Raw genomic sequence first — 24,380 nt, 5'->3', positions numbered from 1 at the left:
ACGGCATGAGCACACAAGGCAAAGAACTGGGCATGTTGCTCCAACAATACTCAAGTTCTCAGGACGGGGTTAAGTAGGCAATGCTGGTGCAGCCCTTCATGAGAAGTGAAGTTGCCTCCTCATGAGTAGTGTAGGTGATTGATGTGCCTGTCTTCTTTCTGCCCTACATGTCCTTGGATCAGGAGGAGGTGTGGAATCTACCTCCTCATTGCTAACAGGTGGCAGCTACTCCCAGTCCTAGCCTGGAGCCTCCAGGCCAACTTGCTGCAGCTGTGGCTCACCTCCCTCAGTCTCAGCCTGCCACTCATCAGCTTAACACAGCTGAGGCTGCTCCATCAGGCTAGCATTCTCTGAGCCCCAATCCTGACCAATACTCGGCGCCATGCTTTTTTCTGCAGACTCAAACCCAACCTCCTACTCAGAACTGGCATCTGGAGATGGTTCCAAGGGGCGGATCCATGACAGGTGGGAAAAGAGGGATTCCTATGCAGATACTGCACTGTGCCTGTGGCTGAAATGGCAGGACTACAGAGATTAAAAGTTGCCTTTTGCTCCCCATATTCCTTGATTCAGAAGAACAATGATGAGAGATGTCCCTCCACCCTACAAAGGCTGAATTGTAGCAGCAGTGGAGAAGATGGTTCCTATGTTTCTGTAGCTGATCCAAAGATTTGGGGGAGGAATTCATAATAGGCCTTAAAAATGTAAGTATCCCAAATAAAACTACTCTGTATATATGATCAAATGTTAGCTGACGCTATCAAATGATTCTGTGTAGTAAAATGAGAGACTATAAAAGGCTATGGTGGATTCTTTCTAATGTAAAATAGTGTACCTTACAGCACATTTTTGTATATAAAAAACTCTACATCCTAATAGAGCCCAAGTGAGGAGACTGATCAGAGGGAAAAAATGGAGCATTTCTAGAATGGGAATTGAAAATAAAACTATCACCCTCATAAAGATGCTTATGTGTCCATGGTACAACCACAATTGAAATCCTGTGCACAGCTGTAATCACTTTACCACTAAACAAGGTCATTAGAGAGCTAAAAGAATGTAAGAAATGGCAACGAACCTGATTAGGGAGTTAGTCAGGTCCTATATAGAAAAAGACAATTGCACGTGGGGCTTTTTGACTTAGAAATAAAATGGGTAAATGGGAACATGATAAAAAATATATCAGATCATGCCTGGTGTAGAAAATCTAGACAGGCGACTGTTCCTCTTCCTCAGTGTTAGAATTAGGGGTAATTTACTGAAACTCTGTGGGAAAATTCAGGACTAAGAGAAGGATATATTTCATATACAACATATACCATGGAATGTGCTTATGGCAACTAGTTTATGGGGTGGCACAGATTAATAGAGGATTGGGCTATTAGTGCTCATTAGTTTTCATGACTATATTAAGCCTTCAGAAGGAAAATCAGCATTACTTAAATGCCTCCTGCCAGGAAACAACAGTGAAGGAACACAATCATGCTTCCCTCCTGCATGTGTCTTTTTCATAGGCATTAGGAAAGCCCCTCAGATTCGTAGGCCTTCAGCCTCATCTAACTGAAGGGATCTAATATTCTCCAATCTTAACATATTAACTTGACCATGTTGGCTGGGGGGAAGAATGGTATTTGAAGTCCTTACACATGGAGAGGATTTTTTTTTTTTTTTTTTTTGCTGTCAGTGTTTCTCAACCTTGACAATTTTAAGGCATGTGGACTTCAACTCCCAGAATTCCACAGCCAGCAATCAGGAATGTGGAATTCTGGGAGTTGAAGTCCACATGCCTTAAAATTGTCAAGGTTGAGAAACACTGTGTTAGATAGTGTTTCAGTAGGCAAGAGATGGTGTCTCCTGATAAAGCCTAACAAAAAACAAGGCAATTTTTAAGTTGTATTAATAGATTTTCTAAATCATAGCTACCTTATATGCTGCATAAACTAAACCCAATTTTAGGCATTTCATTTGAAGAAGGTCTCTGAGAAATTGAAACAGAAACATGCTGAGAAGGACAAGGGGGTCTGGAATTTAAGAACAGCCTAAGGGAATTGGGTATGTTTAGCCTTGAAAAAAGATGGCTCAGATATGGTAATAGTTTTCAGGTGCTTGAACTGTATCTGAAGAAGCTTAAGACCTCTAGGATTCCAGTTTATAGAACACAGGATAATTATATTAAGCTAAAATAAGGTAAATTTGGGCTGAATATTAGGAACATTTCATAAAGATAAGACTACTTTGACAGCAGAACCAAGCATCTGTCAGTCTTACCAGTAGACTAGACAAGAAACATGACCAGATAAGCTAATTCTATCTTATTGTAAAGCTACATAACAGAATCTTGCAAGTCTGAAAGTACTTTTCCCCTGCTGTCTCCTTAACATCCTGAGAAATTAGGGAGGGTTCCTTTTGAGCTGCTTGTTCTGCCCACTATGCAGTTGCAGGCTTTCTCTTATTTGACTGTTCCCTAGGCAGCATCTTTTTGCACCATCACCCAAAGTCTTTCCCACACACCATTACATCAGCCAGTGTTTTCCTTCACTTGATGCATTGGAGTTGAGGCTCAACTGATAATTTATTGAGGGGAAGTTGTAATTTGGATAATTTGCTTTAAGCAAGGGATTGGACCAATGTCTAAATGGTTCTTCCATCTCTCAGTTGAGCATTACATTGGCTCAGTTCCCACTTTGTTTAAATGGCTCATGGAGGAAATAGTTGTTCATGGAAAGACTAAAAATGGGTTGTGTAGCCCAGTCAACTTGCATTGGTCTGAACTATTTCTACTCAATCTCCTGTGTCATGGAAAGTGAAAATCCACTCACATTCCTCATTTTTTCCCAGTCAATGTGTCTATTGTTCAAGAGAGGGAATATGGTTAAAAAAAAAACCAAGTCTTCCCTTTACTGTCAAGACCTGGCCTATCTGCCTGGAGCACCATCTCCCCAACACTGTCTGCCTGCAGTAGTGTGATGTCTCCCTTGGGTGACTCCCCAGCTTCCTCCTCAGATGTCAGGAGAAGTTGAGCCCATTCCTGGCACATCAGGAACTGGGTTGATTGATGGCTCTGAATGGCTGCCCGAAAAAGATTTGGAGGAGGCTTCAACTGGGGAAAGTTTGCAGTGGCAGACGGCCAGCAAAGAGGAGGAGGAACTGCCTTCTGCACCTGATCTGAGAACATGCAGGGCAGAGAAAAGGCAGGAGCAGTGGAGGTCAGCCAGACTACTCAAGAGGAGAAGACCTCACCTGTCTTGATGGGCTGCACCAGATAGCTGGCTATTTATCATGGTAGATAAGTGGAGGCATTGCTGGGAACAATGTGTTGGCTTTCTAGCTGTTTGTTTGATCATTGTGATTCCTGCTTTACTCTGGATTGACACTTTTGGAACTGTGCCTTGAAGACTCTGAACTTGTCTTGCCGCATGAGCACTCTTGTGTGTGGATTTAAGTTTTGCCTGGTGGAGTTATTTTGTTTGAGCAAGTTTCAATTGCTTTGTAGACTAATCTTGGTCTGCTTGTGGCTAGACTTAATTGGGACAATTCTGAATTTTTGGTGAAGGGAACTGCTGGGGAATATAAATAAACTCATTAAATCACAGTTACGTGTGTGTGTGTGTGTGTGTGTGTGTGTGTGTGTGTGTGTGTGTGTGTGTCAGCACAAGTAATAAAGCCAACCTTTCTAGGAATGGGACTAGTGATACAGTGAAACCTTGCCCATATTGTCTTGGTACTCATGGAATGCAAGGCAATTTCTAAAGAAAGTGATGGAGAGTATATTTGCCCCCAAAGTGACTGTGATCTAATTAGTGTGTTGTATTGTCAGAACCACTTGTCTGAAGATTTCACTGGCTTTTTTTCTGAGTTAGCCATGTTATACAAACAGCGATATTGACTACCTTTGGTGGTTACAAAATAAGTTAGGATGCTGCACCCTTTTTGGTCTGCATGACTTTTTGCCATTGCATGAAAAACAGTACTTTGCATGAAGACAATATGGTAGGCCTACCAAATACCCCCCAAAGCCCAAAACATTTGAAAGGAGGAGGTTTTGGTATCAAGCCTTTCCAGGCCTTGGACAGACTAGGTCCTGCTTCTTATACTTCCACTCATGATGATACTGCTGAGACCCACAAAGATGTGCTAGATCCACCTATTTCAACAGACCACTGTAAGAAGAAGTATGATACAGACATATTTCAGTTAGATTTCAGATCTAGGCATGAGATGGAAATCCCTTCAGTCACCTAATAAAATACCTGCATTAGGATGTTGATGGGGAAATATTCTAGTCTTTTCAGCATCATGGCAGTATTTGATACCATCAATCATAAGATCCTTCTGGTCAATGATTGGGAATCAGGAATATTTTGTTGGAATGCTTTTGCTCTTTCCTAAGAGTCAGTGAATTGCCACAGCAATAGAGTGGAATTGTGTATCAGGAAGCACTGGATTTGTGTCGGGCCATTTAGGAAGTTTGATTTTTTTTTTTATTCCTGTTGAAATTACCTACCTCTTCACGCCCTCTTGCACAGAATGAAAGCTGAGATCTCCACCCAAAATAGGATATGTGAATCTAATTTACACACTCTGACAAACTCACTCATTTGCGCAAAAACATGGACAGCGACTATAAGAAGGAAGATGAGCAGGGTCAGAAATTCTGGGGTTTGGTAGGAGACAGCTGGCCTCTTGCAGAGAATGAAAGCTGAGATCTCCACCCAAAACAGGATATGTAATAGTAATAGTAGTAAAGTTGGAAGCGACCTTGGAGGTCATCTAGTCCAACCTCCTGCTCAGGCAGGAAACCCTACACCATTTTGGACAAATGGCTGCCTAGTCTCTTCTTAAAAACTTCCAGTGTTGGAGCATTTACTGCTTCTGGAGGCAGGCTGTTCCACTGATTAATTGTTCTCACTGTCAGGAAGTTTCTCCTTAGTTCTAGGTTGCTTCTCTCCTTGATTAGTTTCCACCCGTTGCATCTTGTCACTCTGACAAACTCACTCATTTGCGCAAAAACATGGACAGCCACTATAAGAAGGAAGATGAGCAGGGTCAGAAATTCTGGGGTTTGGTAGGAGACAGCTGTGGACATCTGCTGATACTCGCCAATACAAAAGCGTCAAGGGACAGAGTCATACCTCAGTAACCTAGGACACATTACTTTCAAAAGAATCATGGCTTAATCCCATGGCTGTCTGAGGAGGGCTGGGAAAGGCTCCCATCTGAAGCTCTGGTTGTGAAGAGCCTCTCCCAGGCAGTTTAGAGTAGACAGTGCTCTGCTCATTGGCTCAGGGGTCCAGATACAATACTGTAGATTTGAGTAGACTGCTCCAGGCACTTCCATCCTGGCACCTGGGATAAAGGAAAACCCTTTGGAAAAGTAGAAGAGCCTATTGTTGGAACTCGGTCCCTTCTCTTTTTCAAAGTTAGCTCTCCATTTAAACCTGCGCTAGTGGCGTCTCAAATAAATTAGCACCGTGAGCATCTTTCTCTCTTTGCATTGAAGGGAAAGGAACACAGGAGTGCCAGCAGTTGCCTGTATTGTTTAGAAGCATTAAAGAGACACAGCAAAAGCTCCTGCTCTTCCCCCTGCTGCTAGCAAATATAATTCAGCTCAGATGGATAATGGGCCTTTGTGTCTGTGAGAGCGCGCATGTGTGCATATTATGAGTTTTCCACTGTGCATCTAGAACTAGATGGATGTCTGTGACCCAGGGGGTGCACGAGCAGCTAGCTACGGCCCCCAAATTGCACTTGTGATCTTTCAGGAAAGAGAGGATTCAGACAGTCTGCCAAACAAAGGGCTCTTGAACTTCACCCCCAGAAAGCTTTCCTTTTAAGACTCTCATGCTTCAGGCTCTGTAAAAGTCTCATGCTTCGCGATAAGTAATTGTAGAAGACATCTTAAGGAAGGGAGAGAAAGCCCCATGCTAACTTGGCCCCAGAACGCTCTCAGCTCTCCCTGAAGTTGTTAAATATATCTGCAGCACAGCATTCCTTCTGACAATTGTGTTAGCAGTATCTCTTCCTGCTCTTCAGTCAGGTAGTTCTTCCATGAGGCTGCCTAGATGCGGCCATCCCTTCCAACTACCTCTTTCCTTATTTTACTGATGCCCCCACTTTCAGGTATTTTGCTCACAGCAGGAATGAATAAACGGTAGCATCGCCTATGGCAGTGTTTCCCAAACTTGACAATTTTAAGGCATGAGGACTTCAACTCCCAGAATTCCACAGCCAGCAACGCTGGCTGTGGAATTCTGGGAGTTGAAGTCCACATGCCTTAAAATTGCCAAGTTTGGGAAACACTGGCCTATGGAACTGGGCTGCGACTTCCATCACCTCTCACTACACACAAGCTAGTTAATGCTAATGTTGGAAGAAAGAGTTCAAAAGCATTAGGTAAGTCATAGTAGAATTTAGCATGGCAATAGCATTTAGACTTATATGCCATCCCATAGTACTTTATAGAACTCTCTGGGTGGTTTATCATGTAAGCATTATTTGCATATTACACCCAACAATCTGGGTCCTCATTTTACTGACTTCAGAAGGATGGCAGATTGAGTCAACCTTGAGCCCCGTCAAGATCAAACTCTTCACTGTGGGGAGAATTTGCCTGAAATATTGCACTTTAACCACTGTGCCACCAGGGGTCCTTAATCCACTTAATCCATTCTTGACTTTCAGGAAAGGTGTCCCATTAATAAGGAGTCCAGAAGTTTCAGGTAGAAGTTCAAGGAAACCGCTCAGCAGAATGAACCAGCATGCTGCCAAACACTCATTTTCAGGTATAAATCCTACTCTCGGTAATTACCATTAAATCCAGAGTCTGTAATTCCTCCAAAGCATACTGCACTTAGCTCAGTGGTTCTCAACCTTTTTAATGCCGCGACCACCAACCAGTCGTAAGTCGAGGACTACTCAACCGGTTGTAAGTCAAGGACTACTCAACTGGTGCAGCACCGTTTGCAGAATGGGACTTTTGGCAGGCTCAGCAGGGCAGAGACAGCCTAGACAATTCCTATTGGCTTTTGAAAGCCAATAGAATTAGACTTTATTCAAGAGAGACTATTCTATTGGCTTTCAAAAGCCAATAGAATAAAAGGGAGTAGCACAGCTAAGGAAAAAGGGGAAAAAATGGCAGACTGCCTTGTTTGGCGACCCCCGTGAAGTGGTCGTTCAACCCCAAATGGGGTCCCGACCCACAGGTTGAGAACCACTGGCTTAGCTGAAGCAAACTTGCTGTGTTACATGCCCTCAGATCATGTCCCTGCATTAACAATGACCTCCTTTTTTGAACACAGTCTTTTTCGTCTGTGCCATTTAATCTGCAAGAGACCACTTGATGCTGCAGTAATCAGTTATGAATACTCAAGTGCAAAGCAAGCCATATTTTTTTTTTCTATACCTCGATTGGAGCAGCACAAGCGTGCGGCCAGAGCATCCCTAGGCTTGCTGGACCGCATGCTTCTCCAGAGTGATCAAGTTCTGCACTCAGCCTTTCCTACCAAGGATTCCCTTTTAACTCTGCTACAACAGCCCCAGTGCTGGAGATAGGAGGACAATGATTTTGGGGGCGGAGGCGGGCAGGGGTTTTTGTCTGAAATGGCAATAGTAAAAGAATGATAACAGAGCCTCCTTTTGGGGAGCGAGAGAGAAATCAAGATATATTGCCACAACAAAAACCAAGAGTATGCTAGCATCTCAAAAGCGGATTAACCAATTGATTGTCGGTATCTTCTGCTTGAGAAAATATAAGAAGCAGTCAGATGAATTTTTCATTCACAGGGAATTGCTGATGCTAGGGCTTTGATCGCTTGTACCTACAGAAACCTGCAGTCAAGCAACTATGACTCACTTCATGGTTGAAATACAGGCCCTACAGCAGTGAAGGCAAATCTTTCAGGCTCAGTGTGTCAAAAATTTGGAAAATGCCTAACTTGACTCTGCCAGCATGTCTCTCCCTCTTTGTCTCTGTCTCTCTCTCACACACACACACCCCAAATGAGAAATAATTCCTTACTTATATATTTATTGTAAAAAAATACAATCCAATCGTGTGTGATCCCTAGAATCTGGCGTGCTGCTTACCTTCGGTTGATGTTCTCTTTTTGTTGACAAGGCCCTGCAGCCTACCTGAGGCACCTCCAGGTCACACAAGGCGTTTGTTCTTGAAATGGCTTTGGGAAATGCCGTTTCCACTGCCTCTGCAGCCTCTGAAAACTGCGAAAAAACATGCCCCATTCTCGGACTATTTTTGGAGGCTCCAGAGGCCACATGAGAGCACACCTCATTCTCACACAGCTCAGAAAAATCACATGAAAGCATGCCCTGTTCTCACACGACTTTTGAAGGCTCCAGAGGCCATCCAAGAGGATGGCTATGTCACATGACTTTCCAAGACCATATGAGAGCAACATCCCATTCTTGAATAGCCTCCACAAATTGTGTGGGAATAGGGCCTGCTTTCAAGAATAGTTGTTGGATGTTGGTGAACTTTGGCATGTCACCCAAAACATTATGGCATGTTACCTTCAACATATGTGTCATAGGTTCAACCATCATTAAGAGGCTCCCACAGAGATGTAGAGAGTGGCAGATATGGGGCAGCAACTAACAGTTCCAGAACAGTATAGGCATGCCATGGGTCCAGACCAAGCTTACTGCTTGGAATATATGGATCACCCCAAAGCTGCTCCATTCCACTGTCTTGCTTTGGTAGGACAGATTTATGGGGCATTATTTTTCTTAAGATCATTTTAAAAATCTGAATAAAAACTGGCAAGAGTGAACAGAAGTAGCTGGGACTGCATTTACTTATTTTTAAAAAAATAGCTGAGGGATCATTTCTACTTTTGTTTTCCCTCTAAAAGTTCATTGGCTTTTCCAGAAAGACTTTCCCCTATTTTCATGTCCATGTGATGATGTAAGATGTTTTCCTGCTCTGGTATCTCATTCAAGATGACAGACTTGGAAAAAGTCCACATAACTGCAAGATGTCTACTTGGCTGAGGCTGCATTAATACATATTGCTGATTTCCAAATTGTACCAATTCCATTTCACTTCTTCAGCAACCAGAAGATTTACAATTCAACATTTCCTGAAAATGGTGCCCTTCCTAGGTATCATAAACCACACTTTTGCTGAGTAGTCTCATGTTGAACTTCACAAAGTAATCAGTGAAACTACAGAAACAAGCATCTTACAGCAAACTGCTGAAAAATGATATCCTTTAGGGTTTAGCCTGCTTATATGTTATCAAACCCTGAAAACCCTATGTGCATTTTCTTTAGTGATTTACTATTTTCCTGATGTTTAAAATGCTCACATAGGGCTCTTCCTCACAGTCACAATTACAAGTATTCCTCTGGTATTGAGCTGGCAGAAAATTATGTTGACATAAATTGCATTGTTGTGGTGTCTGAGTTCCATTCTGTCTTAGCAATAGCACATAGACTTATATACCACTTCATAGTGCTTTATATCACTCTCTAAGCAGTTTACAGAATCAGCATATTGCCTCCAACAATCTGGGTCCTCATTTTACTGACTTTGGAAGGATGGAAGGCTGAATTAGCCTTGAACTGGTCAGAATCAAACTCCTGGCAGTGAGCAGTGAGTCATATAACACCCAACAAGTGCTTCAGAATGCATCTGTCAGCCATTACATGGGCAAAGGCTCTTGCAGAAGCCACATGTCTTATCTACCTTATAGACCCAGCACTGGTGGCTAAGGAGGACTATGCCTTATGACCAAAGGGAAGGAGTCATGTCTGCTGCAGCCTGAAACAGCCAATAGGAGCTAAGGCACCTCATCACCAACATTGACATTAAGATACTTCAGATTTTTTTGTATGGGAAGCCATACCAGGAGAAAGGGGAAAGCATTACAACTAGAATAGCTAGACACATTTCAATTGCATGCTCAATAGGCTGGACAATTTCCTGAGATTATGTCTTCTGATAAAGGTTAGTGGGATGTCTTTGTGCATGGTTAGCAGGATGTGGGGAATGAGTTTGAACTCAGCTTTTTAACGCCTAAAGTTGTTGAGCCCTGCAGGAAACAAATTCTGCACTATGTCACCATTAAAAAAAGAGGTTTCCAAACCTAAGTGAGCCAGACTCTTGATTTTACACTGAGCTTCTGCACGGACAAGCAGAACAGCTGTAGGGAAAGGAACTGTTTAAAGAGTTTGATTCTAAGGGGAGTCACTTCCCAAGAAAGAGAGAAGGAAAGAAAAGGAAACACTGAGACAGAAAAGAAATACAGATTTGCATCCCCTCTGGTTTTGGTTATTATCTCAGATTTCCTTCAGTCACTGGGAGGAACATGAATGATGTCTGACAGCCCTATCCCAAGACATTTTGCTTGAGGCGAAAAAAGAAGACGGTGCCTTCCTCCATTCCATGCACAGTGAATCTTACTTCAACCATAACTAAGACACAGGATCTCTTCCATCCTACCTTATGGCTGCAAGCTAGTGATGGAGACACTGAACTGTCTACCTTCAAAACTGAACAACTGGGGATTTATGCAGAATAGCTGGCAGCCACTGTCGCTGAACCTTACGCTTCTCAGCATCTTCCATCTCAGGAAGCTGCCTCACTTGGTCTAGAGAAGAAGCTGGCTCCGGGGCTTGTATGCCAAGAGTTAACCTGGGATTGCTCATAAGTCAATTTGCCTCAGCCCCAGACCTCTAGATGAGGAAAGTGATGACAAAGTTCATTACAAGATGGTTATAAATCGTCTCAGGTGCCTTAGACAACATGAACATGATATATGCTGGAGTTCACCTCAGCTGCCTGCAATGTGCAACAGGGATGCAATATTACAGATGTGTGTTTATTTCTCCTCGCCAAACATAGGAAAAGATTGCCAACCATTTCCGCCCTTTAAAAATGTAAAAGTCACCATTCTCCCAAAGAAGTGCATTTTTAAAAGTGCTGCTTCTGATCTTAGGAGAAAGAGACCCAGGCACTCACAGCTGCCAAATCACTGCATTTATGGAGTCCTGGATTTTTACATTGTTTGTTATGATGCTTAAATGCAAAATTATTTTCAAAAATCTGATTGATGTAGTTTTCCTTTGTTGGGCTGCATTCTTATTAGGAACTTAGCTTCCTAAATCACAATAGGCCTTACTTCTAAATAAGTGTGCATAAGATTGCTTTATTAATAAGAAATTGACAAACCTTCAATATTAGCCTTTAAGTGAAAGGACTGGTCTGCTCCCCACAGGAAACTTTAAATGGAGAGGACTGCATAGTGAAGAAATTTCAGGCAGGAGAGTAGAATGAAGTGGCAGATCCCATATCCAAAAATCAAGCACAACAGGTTGGTTATTTTTGTTGCTAAGCTGGCCCCACAGATTTCTATTAATTCCAATCTGCTGAGATCTGTAAAGAAGGAATTGGTAATCCCACTGCAATTTTCTGAAACCAAGCAAGATGTCCTGATAGTAATGTGGAATAATGAACAATCACTAGAATAATGATGTGTCTGCATAATTACTGGAATAATGCTGTGTTAGTAGTATGTGACTAACCTTATGCGCATTGCACTTTGATACAATGTATGTAGCAAACTCTCCATTGTATACCCGTGAGAAACGAACCTAATGTATTACAATGTGTATTTCAATGTGTATTCCCTTGTTCCTCAGAAAAGGAAAGTATAAAACTGAAGTCTGAACCCGCCCTCGGGGTTCAGAATTGCTTGTTGCTATTGCTTTTGAACCTGCGCAATAAATCTCTCTGCTAAAACCCTCTGGAATTCGTAAGAGTCCTTTCATTTTCCACAAGAATAGTACAGTGAGTAAACATTAATATCTTATCAACAGAAGCGCGATGGAATGTGCACCTGCAGGAGCAGTGGGGGGAATTTTGGCAACACAATGTTTTCCCAGAGATAGGCCTAGATTCAGAAACTGCACAGTCTTGAGTTGGATGGGGAAGCAGGGAAGACTTCCAGGGTAGTAGCCACACCCTAGAATCTCTCAGGATAGATCTATTAAGTTAGAAGATTATATTTTTAGTTTGGCAAGATTCTGTTCATTAGGTAAAAGCAAATAGAGGATTGAACTTGATTGGACTTTGCATTGTCGTATCTGAACTTGGGCTTGACAGAAGGCTTTAACAATATAGCTGTAGCTTAAACAAGCAAACACAGCTTTTTATGGATAACCACTCTGCACAGAAGATCTGTCTAGAGCAGGGGTGTCAAACTGCCGGCCCACAGCCCGGTTGCGTCATGCGAAGGCCGCGCCCACCCCAGCTCCGGCAATGCGAAAAAAGTTGCGATAGGTCGTGAGACGTCACATGATGCAGCGAGTTTGACACCTGTGGTCTAGAGTAACTACTTCTCTTTTGACTTTAAGGCAAGTGAAGGTTAACTCAGTTCATAGTCTATGAAATCTCTGACAGAATTCTGGATCTTCACTATGCAAAGAAATTTGAGAAAGCCTTGAGAGTGAGGACCAATTCTTGAGTTCTGCGGGGATTTTGACTCATTTCACATGATTATTAAGGAAGTAGATGGCCCCCATGGAGGAGCTTGGCATTCAGATATCTAGGTTTACAGTCATATGAATGTATGAGCATGACATCAAAATTGGGCTTTAATAGTAAAATCAGGAAGTTGAAACAGCACCAGTCCACAGGCTGACAGGGTGATGTTTGGCTTGAATCACTTGATTTGCCTGAGGGCAAGCGACATACAATTGTTGGGAGGGATAAAAATGTAATAATTAAATAAAATATAGCAACAGATATGCTAAGTAATAGTTCATTCACATGTTGTCTTGCCAGGTGCAAAGTGATAGTTAAAGGGAAGACAGGGCATCATCTGTGGTGGTATATTAAGTATCTGTTTCCTCCCACATTTGTTAACAGGAATGTTTGTAAGGTTGCTTGCTTGTTTTCACCTTCCCAGCTTTTGGTTTTGTAATCAGTTGATGCAGCTTAAATGCTAACCCATCTGGACCTCAATCATCAGATTTTGGAAATCCAGGATGTTCTTCGTTCACTTTCTGCCTCTTTTGTATCAACACCAATGGGAGAAGGGCAGACTTGATATTGCTCTTCCAGGTCAATGGAGATATGGAGGTAATTAGAAAGTGGATAGCAGAGATTGCTGCTTTGAGGCCTGGTTTATTGCCAGATGTAGAGCAACCATAAAACAAAAATGGTAAACGGGAATTGCATCAATGGCCCATCTGTAAAGAAAGGAACCATCCATTTTTATTTGTTTGTTCAAATATTGCAACTTGTTTTTTTTTAAAAAATCCAAAATATGGTTTTAAAAAGCGAATAGTTAGCAGGTGTGGGAGAAATGCAAAGCCAGGTTAGCTCTGTCACATCATAGATTTAGTAAAGATTAAGGACACAGACAGGTATAAGAAATATAGGTGGAAAAATGAGCAGCACTGTAGAACTGAAAATAGTTTAATAAACTTTCTACAGTTTCCTATGAAGGGGAGTCTGGTAGCCTTGAAGGGTAACTGGCTTCCAGTATGTGCTAATGGGAACTTTCCTGGCATTTTAAAGTGGCCCTGGGAGAAAAAGTCTAGACCAGGGATGTCCAACTTTGGCAAACTTTAAGACTTGTGGACTTCAACTCTCACGACTGCTGGGAGTTGAAGTCCATGATCTTAAAGTTGGACACCCTGGTCTAGAACCACTTGAATGCCTGGTCTAGTGGTGCTGAAACAGGATGAAGGCACTTGAACCAGACAACTTGAAGAAAGCATTTCCAGGCTCCTTTCTAAAAGTGCAGGTCATCTGTATGAGTAATGTAACAGAGGAAGTAAGTTAAATCACCTGTGCTGCAGAACCTTTCATATAGTTATGTTCAACCCTCATTCCATGTCACAATCAGGTTATGAATCAGAGAAGATACAGTATATTGCAAACCAATCTGGCATTTAAAAGCACCAGCTGGAATCCTGGGCCAACAACAATCTGGTAACCTGACATGGGGAATATTGGTAAATAAGCAAATAAATAAAGTTGACAGCAACTCTGTCAGTCCCATAGTTCTGTTGTACCTTTATGATGATATTTTAAATAACTTGCTGCTTTTATAAAATCTGTACCTAAAAAATAAGGATTATTGGAATGTCTTACAACAGGAGTTTACAGTCATGGCCTTTCCTAACTTGATGTCCTTCAGAGGTCCTGGACTAGAACTTCGAAATAGCCAGTTAATACGGTTAAAGCTTCATGGGCTGGGAAACCTGGAAATTATAATCCAATATACAGTATCCTGGGAGCACCATGCTGTGGAAACTGAAACGATCAGAAAGGATATGGAGGTTTTTGTCACTGTATTGAATAAACCCTCCTAGTATTTGCCAGTGTGGGTAGATAACAGCATCCTGTAAAACAATTAAAGGCTAATAATGTTTTATCATCTGAGAACAGTGTCAGTTTTCAAGAATCATAGTGCATATAATCAGAGAATTGTTCCCTGAGCAGCTCGACCTCATAAATATTGGTCTCTCTCCCTTTTTTGAATTTGCAGAAGCTTAACTTGAAGTTGTTTGTTCCTGTTTAGTATTTCATTACTGTTGTTAAACTGAAGAACACTTTAGTGACCCAAATATTCTCCCTGGGAAGATGCTTATGCAGAATTCATCAAATGATTTATCATATATGTGATAAGACTAATCTAATTTAACTCTTTTAACAATTTCACTCCACGGAACTATTCACACATTGAAATTTGTGAATGGGCAGAACTGCTTGCATATCATAAAAGGTTTGGTAGTAGTAGTGGTATGTACATATTTATATAATGTGATGGTCACTGTATTTGTATTTTTTTAAAAAATCAATTTTGCTCTAATATAATAACATATAAAGATCAATAATTTCTCAAGGCACATTTTCATCAAAATGATAAAAAAACCTCTAAAATCTAAAGTACCGTAACATTTTTAAAGAAAGAACATCAGAAACTATGCAATTCCTAATCCTGAAAACAGTGTTTTAAAAACACTTTAAAAACAAAATCCAGTACTTTAAAAATCCAGCCAATCATTTTAACTAACGACTTATGAGGATAAAATAAATATTTAAAGTCCATTAAAAGCAATCGGGGAAGAAGATGAAATCAAAAGTATATTCCTTGGGCAAATTCAGAAAAGACTCTGTCTCTTTGAACTTAATGACCATCTAGCAAGCTGTCTCTCAGTGGTTAATATTAAGGCCTGAGAAAATCACATGAGTGCAGGTGACCTTTTAAATAATCTGAGTCCAAACTATTTAGGATTGCCCATACTAATATTGGAGGAAAACGCATAACCAATGCCATTTCATGGCTTCCACCAGCAACAACTTGAATCATTTAAAAGCACCATTAGACATAGCTCTATATAACTTAGTTTACCAGAAATACAGTATAGTCTGGAATATAAGCAACCTAAAGAGATTTTGGATCTGCTTATCTTGTGAAATTAGATGCAATCTCATGGAGTCTGCTGATGAGCTTTGTGATCCTTTCATAAAGTTTCATAAATCTTCATAATCTACAGGTATTCTCCAACTTACAACCATTTATTTAGTGACCGTTTGAAGTTACAAGAGCGCTGAAAAAGGTGATTTAGGACCATTTTTCACACTTACAACCTTTGCAGCATTCCAATGGTAATCAAAATTCAGATACTGGACAACTAGTTCATATTTATGATAGTTGTAGTGATCCTGTGTCATGTGTACAACCTTCTGACTAGCAAAATCAATGGGGAAACCAGATTCACTTACTGTAACAACTGTGTTGCTAGCTTAACAACTACAGTGATTCACTTAACAACTGTGGCAAGAAAGGTCATAAAATGGGGCAAAACTCACCTAACAAATGTCTCACTTAGCAACAGAAAAGTTGGGCTCAATTGTGGTTGTAAATCAAGCACTACCTGTATAGAAATATTTTATAATTATGTATATGGAAATATTTCTGTTCCTAGATTTAAAAATTGGGCCAGCCCAGGTTTTCCCCCCCACCAATCCACATGGCTACTTCTAAATTCACAGAGTATGAAGTGTCCTGTTCGGGGATAAAATAGACTGAAGATGTTTCTAAATATGCTCTCAAATGCAGAATCAATAAAATAGTAGATGTTTTGACTTTGTAACTATAGTATAGTTACATAGTATAGGCCCATGGTGGCAAACCTATGGCATGCGTGCTACAGGTGGCACACAGAGCCCTCTCTTTGGGCATGCACACTGTCGCCCCAGTTCTAGGCCTTCAGCTGGGTTTTATAAAACCTTTTTGCTTTAGTCCTCCACCACCTTCTAAAAAAAAAAAAGGTTCAATCAATCAATCAATTTCAACTTGTTGCGGGAAAAAAAAAGATCTTGCAAAGTTGGAATTGATTGATTGAACTTTTTATCACCAAAGCCATGCCTACCCAATGGGCCACACCCACCCAATGGGCCACACCCACCCGGCATCTGATGATACATAAGTAGGTTTTGGGTTGTAGTTGGGCACTCGGTCTCTAAAAGGTTCACCATCACTGGTATAGGCAGTATAAAACAAAATAAAATAAATCTCATGAAAGAAAATATTTTGAAGAAACATATTTAAACAATCATCTTAGTAGGTTCCAGAGCCCATTTTCCAAATAGGACAGGATGTGGATTTTGGCAGCATGCAAAAAAAAAGTGGACTTTGGAGTGATTCTTCTCAACTGAACTTTCTCCAATGGACATACTGAATATGAAATCATGGTTTCATTAAAAAAAAAAAAAACAGGGATTGTAAACTTTAAAACGTTTTTTCCTGATAAAATAGAAAGCACAATATTTGTTCTTATAATTTTGTGTTGTCCTTATAACCCTTTAGGATAATCCATCCTTGTTGCCCTTTTAAAAATGAGGACAATTGAGAGGAAGAATGTCTCCATTTTATTTATTTATTTAATCACATTTGTATAGCTGCCCCTCTCAGTGATTCTCAGATAGTGACTCATTTCACCTGGTGACCATCTCACCTAGTGACTCATGGTGATTTTGTCATCCTTGCAGGCAGAAATTCCATTTTTGCCACTGAAGAAATAGAACAGGTTTTATCAGGTTGAAAATGGAGGCTCAGCTAAAGTGCATTCGGAGAAGATGCTACTGTTGCTGAATTCATATGAAGCCCAACAGGCTATTCAAGCATACAAGAGACAATTACTGAGCAAGCCCTTCTTGTTTGCTTGCTCTGTGATCTGATAGACCACAAAACCTGAACTGAAAGTGTAAATGTCAAATTACTTAGTGAATCCTGCTTTACAGCCTGCCATTGCTGCCAATCCAATGTACATTGTAAATAGACCACATATAATGGTCACTGATTACCAGATCTAAATCAAAAGGCAATTTCTGATCTGCCTTCAAGCAAATGATGAGAACTGAGAGTTAGCTGCAGGTAGACTGAAAAGTTTTTATCTGGAACTGATGGAGAACAGCAGAATCCAGCTGTAAGTGCATATGGGTAGTTTCTTCTGTCAGATGCCTTGAATATTCTTTACATATTCTTTATATGTACTTGCAGTTTACCTCATCCTTATCAGGGAATAGATCGCTGTTAAAAAGGGTTACTAGCTGAGTATGCAGTAAGGGTGGGAAAAATAGATGTTTTGCTACTCTCTGCCATTGTGCAATCCCTCATGTAGGTTCTTTCACATGCTCATACACGTTCAGTCTTTTCTCTTGGTATCTCTTGTTGTTTTATCTTCTGGAGCTCTAAAATCCCCAATGAGTTCACAGGGAAGGGCCACATGTGAACTGAAGCTAATCACATACTCATTCCAGGTAGAAAGTAAGATCAAGTCATTGTTGACTCTTAATACTCACATGGATTGATTTTCTCCATGATGATCTGACCCTAAACCTGGTCTTTCAGAACTTTTAACAGTGCACTTATCATCACTAAAACTAAGTCCATCCACCATGTTGTTGCTTATCCTCTTTCTTTTCACCTTTCTCAGCATCAGAGACTTCTCCAGAGAAGCAGAAGTTTCATAATGTGGCCAAAGTAGGATAATTTTAGACTGATCATTTGTGTCCTGAGTGACAACTTTGAGTTGATTTGATGAACCATTGATTTCTTTTTTTAGCTGTCCATGGTAGTCTCATCAGTCTTCTCCAACAACAAGTTCAAAATGGTCATATCTTCCTATCCTGCTACTCCAAAGTCCAAATTTCACTTCCATAAAGTGTCACAGGGAATACCATGTCTTGTACAAGTCTGATCTTTGAGGTAGGGATACATCATGGCATTTGAATCTTTTCCCAGGCCTACGTGGCCACTCTGCCAAGGGCTAGCCTGTGGCATATTTCTTGGCTGCTTATTCCTTTACTGTTGACAGTTGATTCTAAAAGGCCATCTATCATTTAGATAATTGTCAATTCCAAGGCTGGTTGTTCTCCCTGTTGTCATTAGTTTGGTCTTCTTTACATTTAATGTTTTCAGTACACTCCTTGACTTTCATCACTAGCACTTGCAGTTCCTTTGCATATTTAGTGTCAGGATTGTGTCGTTAGCATTGAGGAGGTTATTGACTTTTCCTTGCCCAGTTTTAAAACCATGATCATCTTCCAATCCAGCTTTAATATATATTCAGCATGTAAGTTGAATAAATAAGGGGAGGGCATATAACCATGTCTCACTCCACTGCCAACCCTGGAGCCAATCTTTTCCACCATGTTCTGTCCATATTGTGACTTCCTGAACTGCCTATATGGTTCTCATGGAGACAATGGGATGTTCTGGAATTCCCATTTTTCTGAGCACTTTTCACAGCTTGAGCTAATCAACACAACCAAACGCCTTTCTGTCGTCAATTAAGTAAACTCTAAGCTGCCTCTGCAACCCACTGAAGACCCTTTAGTCGTCTGGGCCAGATTAATCTAATAGAGCCAACCTTTCTGTATTATATTTGGGGAGGAGTACCTTAAATCCATAGCAAACTTCATTAAACAGAATGAGCCAATTTTTCACTAAGTGAGGCAAAAACTGTTTAATTGCATTTACAAGGCAAAATCTGATAGAACAGGGAGATAAATTCAATTTTAGTTTAATTTCTCACACAGGAAACACAAGCAGATTTTTTTTTTTTTTTTTTTTGCTGATTAGAAGAAATCAGGCTGGAAGTACCATTTATAATACATCTGAATAACACAAAGTATTTAGCCCTCAGGGAACAGAACCTGAGACCTGCAACTAATCTGCTCCTTTATCATTTTCCCCATTTCCTCCCATCATTTGGCAGCCTCAGTGTATATTTATGCTTCATCTCTTCCAGGTGACTAATCATTAGACTAATTACTGTCTAATCAATGTTTAATTAAACTTGACTGTTAATTACATAAAGTGCTACTGTAACATGAGTGTAAAATATTTTTTAAATACTCCTTCTCCTAGTCTATTTTCCCCCTTTTTTTCAGTATAGTGGAGTGAAGTAAATGTCAGGCTTCCATTTAGTGCAATAAAAGCTCATTTCATGGTTAGGATGTGTCAATATGCAAAGGTTCTCGTATGAGCTGTATCTATTCCATGCATAAAAATCTAGCAGTAGGCAAATATTTTCCCCTGGAGCCTGATGGAGAAACAATCTTAAAGATTTGAGCTGTATTTTCATGTCATATTGTACAACAAACTTGGCAGACACTTTTTAATCCACAACCCAACTGGTTAGTGGGTAGTTTATCATGTTATGCAAACCCAGCAAACTGGATTAACTAAGTTAACCATGTTTGAGTACATCTTGGAAATACAGCTTTGGACTACGTATCATGCCATCTGGACTTCTCAGAACTGTTTTTCTACCCATTTACTTTTCTTCCTAACTAAAGGTTTAGTCTAACCACAAAATCACTCTGAAAAGATTACAACAATGGCTACCTAAAAGAGTCAAATATGAGCTGAATAAACAGCTGCCCTTCTAAGTAAGCAGGCTGGTACACGGTGGATCTTCATCCAAGCCTTGTGCTGAAAATTTGTAGTCATGCAGCTGCTTAGCAACTTTCACCATTGGCTACCTTGTCTAGGGCTGCTAGAAACTGTAGTAAAGGAACATCTGGAGGCCTCTGTTTAGGGAACTTTATATCATTTGAATATTGTTTATGGTATCTGCTCACTGATGAATATGAAATATATGTTTTCAAAATGTGATGCTTTTCTATTTTGAGATATTGAAGTGTTGCTTCATCATTTTTCCATTAGAAATAATATACAGCTTCTGATTAAGGAAGGATTAGTAACCTCACACAGTTTTCTGGGAAAGATTGCTGGGAAAGATTGAGGGCAATAGAAGAAGAGGGCGACAGAGAATGAGGTGGCTAAAGCAGTAGGCGTGAACTTAAATGAACTCCAGAAGATGGTAGAGGACAGGAAGACCTGGAGGAACGTTGTCCATGGGGTCGCGATGGGTCGGACATGACTTCGCAATTAACAACAACAACAGTTTTCTATATTATGTCAGAATCACCTGTAGGTCTCTTCATATCACTCTAGATCTAAACCAGCATCTTTGACTATTGGCTATGTTTCTTATGTATGCTGGATTGCTGAAGAACCTCTGTAATCCCTGCACAGGTGTCAAACTCGATCACGTCACAAGATGTATCGTGACGTATCGCAACATTTTTTCCCTTTGCAGAGCTGGGGTGGGCATGGCCTGCACGTGACGCATCCAGCCCACGGGCCGCCAGTTTGACACACAGAAGTTGGTCTGAATTCAAAAGTCAATTCCCCAGCGAGGTCCACAGTTCCAGTAGAATTTATTCTAATCAAGCCTGCTGCTGGAGGAATGATGGTGAAATTGCAGAACCTGCTGAGATGGAAAAATTGACTTCTTTGATTAAAGAAAGGCTAACATCTATAATTGGTGACTGGAAACCCCTTCTGGACTTTTTGCACAAAGATGAAAAAAGTGAACTTGTGATTTATTGTTTTGATGATTAGATAGGATAGATTAGAGAAAGAAGAGAGTCATGATGTTACCTTAGAGAAAGAGGTTAAAATATAATTGTACCTATAACTGCTGTGAACAATGTTGAAAGCTACTTCTTTATACCTTCATACCTTTCCCTCTTTTTCTCTTTTTGGAGTTTCTTCTTTCTTATTCCACTTTTCTGTTATTTCCCTCTTTTTCATTTTATGTGTTCTAATTTAGCTTGTATGAGTTCTTGAACTAATGTTACAGGTACAATGGGAACCTTAAACAACACTATTGAATTAAAGGGGCTGATTTTCCCAGGGTTCCACCTGGAAGTGTTTTTTTCTAAGTGACCAGTCCTTTCTCTCTCTCCTATAACAAACTGACCAAGCTCCTTAAAGATGCAGTTCATCTACTCTACTTTAACAGCATTTATGTCCTCTTCCCTGAAAATGTATTCATGGTAAACAGCTGTCTCTCTAAAAGCTCACATAGCTGTTCTCCCTACTCTTTCTTCTTAATCCTTCTTTCTAGTGTAGATCTCTTCCAGTTTGGTTCATAAGATTCCAGTCTGCTTTTTCATCCAGCCCTCCTAGTTCCAAGGCTCCTTCAACCTATCCCCTAGGAATTTGCTTGCTGGTAAAACTATCCATATTGGCCAGAATAACAATTAATTTCTTGACTCCTTTGCACTCCATTGGTTGCCTTCTCCCTTCTTGGATATAGGGTACGTGACGTATCGCAATGTATTGTGGCTTTTTTTTCCATTGCCAGAGCTGGGGTGGGTGCAGCCTCCGCATGATGCAACCGGCCTATGGGCCGGCAGTTTGACACCCCTGCTATAGAGAATGGAATCCCAGATAGGCAAAGAGCAGCAGGAAGAATCTAGTACTTTCCTTTCTTTCACCTCTACTACCTCTAGAAGTCTTTCTTTGAGGAAGAAGACCCTCAGCTGTGATGATTTCAAATACATTTCCTTCCTCTCTGTCCCTCTTCTGCTTTTCCATATCTAAGCCTGGACTTTTCTACAATCTCTGAAATAATTTTCTACCTCCTCCCAATCTACACTGTTTCTTCCATTGTATCCCTCCTCCAACTATCTGATCTTTGAGCCTAGTTAAACTTCCATTCCAGTGTAAGCAGGTTGAGTTTTTGTTATCCTTTTCCTCAATCTGTACCTCTATTTACCTCATAATTTTGGAGCACTCTATTTCCTCTGCACCATGCAATTTTTGGTTGCATCAACTGACTATGTTTACTAGATTGCATCTAAAATCCCAACATTGTGTATCCCTGCTTTAGAGTGGTGACTGTGTTTAATCATCCTAATTTCACTCTCCTTGAAAAAGATATACAAGTGCCATGATATGTCTATATCTACAAAGATCAGAATAACGGAAACAATGGAACTCCTTGTGACAAGCATAAGAGGAAGAATATTGACACTTTTAAACTTGGGGGTTGGAGAAGCCAAGAAAAGAAAACAATGGATCACTGAACAATCAACCCAGAATTCTCACTCAAGGAATAAACAAACAAGCTCAAATTGTTATACTTTGGATATATTATACAAAGACCTACCTGCTTGGAAAAGAAGAGGATGACCCAGTGGATGGACTCAGTTACAGTGACAATGGGCACACCACTGGAAGATCTGAAAAACAGGTTAGGGAAAGATTGTAATGGACAATATCTACTGGTCACTAAGAATCAACACCACCTTGATACTACATAATCAATTTCAACCTCCATTTCATGGTCATAGACTTTTAATTTATGTGCCTTTTTTTTGCATGTTCTTGCCATTAGTTAAGTGAGTTAGAGATCTGTACAGAATTTCACAGCAGGTTCATTGTAGCAAATAAAATGTTTTTTTTTTTCTCAGTGAATTGCATATTGATGTTGCTTTAACTGTTAACCCAGCTTTACAGAATTTTTTGAATGCTTTTGGCTTTGTGATAACATGTAGATATGAATTGTATTTGTATTTCTATTAAATCACTGCCAAAGAACATGCCTACAGAAGACTGCACACACATTTCTTTCCCCCATCTTCTCAACATGTTGAGAACCTGACAAGCAGACAGACACCTGCTGTACTCCCTTGTGGGAATGGATTTGCATCTATTCCAGGGTAAGTAGGAACATAATGTTGTACAAAACTATTTCTCCAGGTTTTGTGCTGCTGATAAAACATCCAGTGGTACCTTTTCCATCAGATGGCAGCTCCAATTTGCTAATGTTGATTTACATTTCTGGTACCATTTGCTTTCCTTTTCCATTGCTCTTTCAGTTGCATTATGTTGGTTATATCATAGCACTAGCCTTTTCCCCATGCCAAAATTGCTTTTAAAGGCCACTCTTTGTGTATGTCAGCAGATAATAGCAACTCACTGGTCCTGTCTGGGCTCAGAAATATTTGGGTTTGGTTAGTACTTTAAGGAACTCTCAGGGAATCTCTGGTCTTTAGGCCAAACCAATAAATTAAAAAAAAAAAACCTTCCTAAAACAGTGAAAAACCATGTCTAAATTGTTGCCAAGAAAATGGCGTAAGTTATCCAAACAGTTACCAAGATTTGAGCTGTGAAGATATTTAATTTGATAGTTGGAAGAGTAAAGTGGATAATGGGCCAGAACAGACAATGATAGTTGATTGGTTGGAGAATGTGGGCTCCTGCATGAGACGTTCTACATTATGATTGGTTGCTGGGTGTAAAGGGGGGTTCCCCCCCCATGCCTTTTTCTTCTGTGTGCTGTGTATGCTGTTCTGTGATTTTACCTGATGATTTACCTCATGATGTAGTGATGTGCCTGACTATCTTGTTTGCTGTAAATATAAATGTAAAATATATTTATTTATATAAAATTACAAGTTTGTGTCAGTATCTCTGACTTCATTTGGACACTGGTTGTGCAATTCCCTGATATGCACCTACCTTGAAGCAGCTTTTTGTGTTATTTGTATTTATAGAAAAGTCAGATTAATTTGTGAGTTCTTGCTCAGCATGGAAATTACAGTTTCCAAATCTCACAAAGGCAGCTGTTTTATCCGTGGAATGTGACCCTTCAGGTAGAAAGTACTTAAATATTTAGTCTCCCCCACACCTGTCTGTATGAATATCCATGTCTTGCTGACCAATAAGTAAATAGTGAAATAATAATTTTGAAGCTTTTCCAGATGTAGCCTAGAGTGTGGAGGCAAACCAGGGAGAGTAGATAGTAGAGGAAACCACCACAGCTATTGAATTGTTTTCATTCCTAAACGAGGCACCTTCTTTTTTGGCTTCTCTAACAAAGTCCTCTAACAAAAAAGCAAGAAGAATTAAAATATAGAATTACTAAGCATTTAGAACAGCACAAAAATAACAGAATACGTTTGCATGTGTTATATGTTGTAACAAAGAAACAGCTAGCACAAGTATTAAAAGGTGTCAGTACTATAGTATCAAATATTA

The 24,380-nt window shown here is 40.3% G+C and overlaps 2 long non-coding RNA genes across 2 annotated transcripts in view; one reads left to right on the top strand and one right to left on the bottom strand.

Annotated features, from left to right (window-relative positions):
• Window positions 1-2,726: 2,726 nt before the first annotated feature.
• The window catches only part of LOC120308960, a 33,312-nt gene continuing 11,658 nt past the window's right edge, over window positions 2,727-24,380 (top strand). Inside the window, exons 1-2 of the long non-coding RNA XR_005556970.1 lie at window positions 2,727-3,282; window positions 6,682-6,782. This is a non-coding gene — a long non-coding RNA (uncharacterized LOC120308960). The remainder of the gene's footprint in view (window positions 3,283-6,681; window positions 6,783-24,380) is intronic.
• Window positions 20,428-24,380, bottom strand: part of LOC120308952 — a 46,007-nt gene continuing 42,054 nt past the window's right edge. The window contains exon 3 of the long non-coding RNA XR_005556969.1: window positions 20,428-22,579. This is a non-coding gene — a long non-coding RNA (uncharacterized LOC120308952). The remainder of the gene's footprint in view (window positions 22,580-24,380) is intronic.

This window comes from Crotalus tigris, unplaced genomic scaffold (genome assembly GCF_016545835.1).
Source record: "Crotalus tigris isolate CLP2741 ecotype Arizona unplaced genomic scaffold, ASM1654583v1 scf7180000017551.9496454, whole genome shotgun sequence".
NCBI classification, from domain to species: domain Eukaryota; kingdom Metazoa; phylum Chordata; class Lepidosauria; order Squamata; family Viperidae; genus Crotalus; species Crotalus tigris.
The sequence above is the reverse complement of the archived record's forward strand: the minus strand, read 5'-3'. Positions and strand labels throughout refer to the sequence as shown.